This window comes from Phocoena sinus, chromosome 1 (genome assembly GCF_008692025.1).
Source record: "Phocoena sinus isolate mPhoSin1 chromosome 1, mPhoSin1.pri, whole genome shotgun sequence".
NCBI lineage: Eukaryota > Metazoa > Chordata > Mammalia > Artiodactyla > Phocoenidae > Phocoena > Phocoena sinus.
Genome location: NC_045763.1, coordinates 135990464 through 135995225, shown reverse-complemented (window position 1 = coordinate 135995225; position 4762 = coordinate 135990464).

Here is a 4762-nt window from a genome sequence, read left to right as displayed (position 1 = left end):
CAATTAGTCTGTTCAGATTTTCTATTTCATCATGATTCAGTCTTGGTAGGTTGTATGTTTCTAGGAATTTATCCATTTCTTCTAGGTCATCCAATTTGTTGGCATATAATTTCACAGTGGTCTCTTACGATCCTTTGTATTTCTGTGGTATCAGTTGTAACATCTCCTCTTTCATTTCTGATTTTATTTATTTGAGTCCTCTCTCTTTCCTTGTGAATCTAGCTAAAGGTTTGTCAATTTTCTTCATTTCTTTCAAAGAACCAACTCTCAGTTTCATTGATCTTTTCTATTATCTCTTTAGTCACTGTTTCATTTATTTCTGCTCTAATCTTTGTTATTTCCCCCCTTCTACTAACTTTAGGCTTTATTTGTTCCTTTTTTTAGGTCCTTGAGGTGTAAGCCTTCACTGTTTATTTGAGACTTTTCTTGTTTCTTGAGGTAGGCATTTATTGCTATAAACTTCCCTCTTAGAACTGCTTTTGCTGCATCCCACAAATTTGGGTATGTTACATTTACATTTTCATTTGTGTCAAGGTAATTTTTTAATTTATCTTTTGGTTTCTTCTTTGACCCATTGCTTGTTCAGTAGCATGCTGTCTAAATGCCATATATTTATGAGTTTTCCAGTTTTACTTCTGTAATTAATCTCTCATTTCATACCATTGTGGTAGGAAAATATGCTTGATATGATTTCAATCATCTTAAATTTATTAAGACTTGTTTTGTAGTCTAACATGACCTATCTTGGAAAATGTTCCATGTGCACTTGAGAAGAATGTGTATTCTATTGCTTTTGGGTGGAATGTTCTGTAAATATCTGTTAAGTCCCAACTGTTCTAACATGTTGTTTAAAGCTGATGTTTTCGTATTGATTTTCTGTCTGGATGATCTATCCATTGATGTAAGTCGGGGTATTAAAGTCCCCGACTCCTATTGTATTGCTGTCTATTTCTCCCTTTAGGTCAGTTAATACCTGCTTTATATATCAGTTATTCCTATGTTGAGTGTATAAACATTTACAAATGTTATACCAACCTGTTGGATTGACCCTTCATCATTATGTCTGTCGTAAATGCCCTTCTTTGTCTCTTATTATAGTCTTGTTTTAAAGTCTATTTTGTCTGATATAAGTATAGCTACTGCAGCTTTCTTTGGTTTCCCAGTTGCATGGAATATCTTTTCCCATTCCTTCACTTTAAGTCTGTGTGTGTCCTCACATCTAAAGTGAGGTAGCATATAGATGAGTCTTGTTTTTAAAAAATTATTCAGCCATTCCATGTCTTTTTTTTTTTTTTTTTTGCGGTACGCGGGCCTCTCACTGTTGCAGCCTCTCCCGTTGCGGAGCACAGGCTCCGGACGCGCAGGCTCAGCGGCCATGGCTCACGGGCCCAGCTGCTCCGCGGCATGTGGGATCTTCCCGGACCGGGGCACGAACCCGTGTCCCCTGCATTGGCAGGCGGACTCTCAACCACTGCGCCACCAGGGAAGCCCTCCATGTCTTTTGAGTGGAGAATTTAGTCCATTTACATTTAAAGTAATTATTGATAAATATGTACTTGTTGCCATTTTGTTAATTGTCTTCTGGCTGTTTTTATAGTTTCTTTCTGTTTCTACTCGCTTTTACCTCACTATGAGAATTTCTTAAAGCATGCGACAGAAACACTGAGTATGCTAGTTTAAAATCCAGATTCCTGGTAACCCCTAGACCTAGTAAACCAGACTCTCTGTGGGTGAGGTCTGGTTATCTGAATTTAAGTAGGGTGATTGTTCAATTAATGGCCCAAACTGGAACGCTTCTGAGTAAAAGGGGGCATTATTAATAACTATGCTGGGACAACTGGCATAAACCAGGATAGTCACCCTCATTTCAAGTATTTCCTTTTACAGTGAAGTGTGAGAACCACTGCCCAAGGCTCTAATTCTTTCATGATGGAAACCAGGTGTCTTCCCTCCTTTAATTCCCTAGTAGGCCACAGCAAGGACAAGGCCCCGAACTGACAGGCTGAGCAGGCAGTTACAGTACTACCATTGGGGTAGGCAGAAGCAGAAGATGGCTGAGAGTGTGAGCAAGGACAGCTAGTTTCCTAGGTAGATCTTGTCCCGCAATGGCCCCCTGCTACCTTGAGAGATGCTGGCTGTGGCCACCGTGAATGAAACGGACAGGACTGGTGCCAGTGTACCCCTCCAGCTATCCTTCAAGGACCAGGCTCTTTTCACCCAGAGATGGGGCTTTAAAGGGGACTTCATTTACACAAATAATGCCCCATATTCAACAGTGAGAATGAACACCCATGTTAAGTCAGACAGCCTGGGGCCAACAAGAGCCACCTAGCTTGTGGTGGGGCTCTGTCGTCTGCCCGATGCCCAGTGTGATATTTAAGACAGCAGCAGGGCCTCCAGCTCCTGTGGCTGGGCTGTTGTTTCCTTCCAGGGGAACTTTCCTTCTGTTCACTTTGCTTTTCCTTTTAAGTTACAATCATGGAAAAGCACCCAGTTCCATCAAAGCCAATTCTGAGACCTTTGAGCCTAAGAGAGTTTAAAAATGACACCTGACCTAGTCTCTGACCTATTCCACCAAGATCCCTTGAGATTTAATAAGACACCATCTAGAACTGAGGTTTTCATTGTCTCCTAATAGCATTAAGCCAGCAGTCCACATAATCTCTGCATGAGCGTGTACACATTCTTTTCCTCTTTTCTATATGCCTTATACTCTCTTCACACACATACTTTTTCTATGTCCATCCATATACCACTATGTGAATAGATGATGAACCTCCTGATTTGTAGTGTAGCTTACAGACTCCTGGAATTTTGGAAAGTATAAATGGCTTTAAAATAAGGTTTTAATTATTCTATAGCTAATAAACTGGTTATGGTGATTATGTGATATATGCAGACCTTTAAGTATTCCCTGCCATTGGAGCATATAGGGAATGGACCACGTTCACAGCCAATCAAGTGAACAATGGTTGAAGAAACTGGGCTTGTTGAGCTTGTGTAAGAGAAGATGTTGGAGAAAGGATGGGAGGAGAGGCTATGATAACTTTTGTCAAATATCTGAAGACCTGTCTCTTAAAAGAAAGACTTATTTTTGTGCTGTATTTCTGCTCCATTAAATGATGTGACTCCATGTTTTCTTTTTCATAATATTCCCCTCCCCACTGCCTCCACCTCTTTCAAGCGCAACTTCCTCCATGAAACCTTGCCGAGACAGAGCCAATTGTCCCCTCCATCAGGCTGCCAGCATATCACACTGTATTCTTTTTTAAAAAATTATTATTATCTCTTTGTCTCATTCACTAGAGTGTAGGGTCCTTAAGGGCAGCAGCTGGGGCACACTTTCCTATTTCAGCACCTAATACAGAGTAGACCTTTCATGCATGTTTACAGAATGAAAAACTGAAAAATGACTGGGTAGGAGCTTTTTAATATAAGAGCTCTGTGAGGTGATGGAGCCATCATCAACTCCATTTCGTTGATGAGGTAAATGAGGCTCAGAGAGAACAGGTGACTCATCTAAGGTCACACAACTAGTAAGTGGTGTTGCAGACTGCTTCTCTGGCCTTCTAGGTCGAATGCCAATTTCTTACCCATGAGGAAAAGTGTAAGAGCACCTAGGCAACAATAACAAGCAAGCCACTATTTATTGGCACTAACTATGTCCCTCCTCACTGGGACTGGACCTTCTATTAAGATACCAAGGCTGGATACTGTCCTCATAGAAACAAAGAACAGATTGGTGGTTGCCAGTGGCAGGGGGTTGGGGGGGTGGGAGAAATGAGGGAAGGTGGTTAAAAGGTACATACTTCCAGTTACAAAATAAATAAGTTGTGGAGATGTAACATACAGCATGGTGACTACCAGTTAATAATACTGTATTGCATATTCAAAAGTTGCTAAGAGAGAGTGGATTTTTTTTTTAATTGGGGTATAGTTGCTTTACAATGTTGTGTTAGTTTCTGCTGTACAACGAAGTGAATCAGCTATATGTATACATATATCCCCTCCCTCTTGGACTTCCCTCCCACCTTCCCCCATCCCACCCATCTAGGCCACCACAGAGCACCGAGCTGAGCCCCCTGAGCTGCACAGCAGGTTCCCACTAGCTATGTGTGGTAACGGATGTTAACCAGACTTACTGTGGTGATCATTTCACAATGTATACAGACATGGAATCATTATGTTGTACACCTGAAATGAATATAATGTTATATGTCAATTTTACCTTAAAAAAAGGAATGAATAGTGTCGATCATAGATATTTATTAACCATGACAATCCTTTGAAGTGGGAATTATTATTTCCATTTCACAAATGAAGGAACTGAACGTGAGAGAGATTAAGAAACTTGCCCAAAGCACACATCTAGCAAGCGGCAGAGTCAGGACTTGGATCCTGGTCTATGTGACACCAAAGCTCATTGACCTCAGCACCCTATTACTTGGCAGAGTAAGCCTTCAGTTAGTACTACTACATGTTATTTCCGGAACAGGAAGATGGACTTTCACTCAAAAGAAAGGAGCACTTTTTAGAAGTGAGAAGCTGCTGAGACAGAGTAGTCTAGTGACTCGGGGCAGTGAGACCAACGCCAATCATAACTGGAGGTGTTTAAGCATTTAATGGGATCCCAAGCTTGGCTGGGTGATTGAAGCAGATGATTTTTATGGTTTCTTTTATCCAAGTTCTTCCTCCTAACATCTGTGGGGCCCAGGGCAAGATGACAAATGGAGGCCACAGACCATATGTCTAAATATCTCAA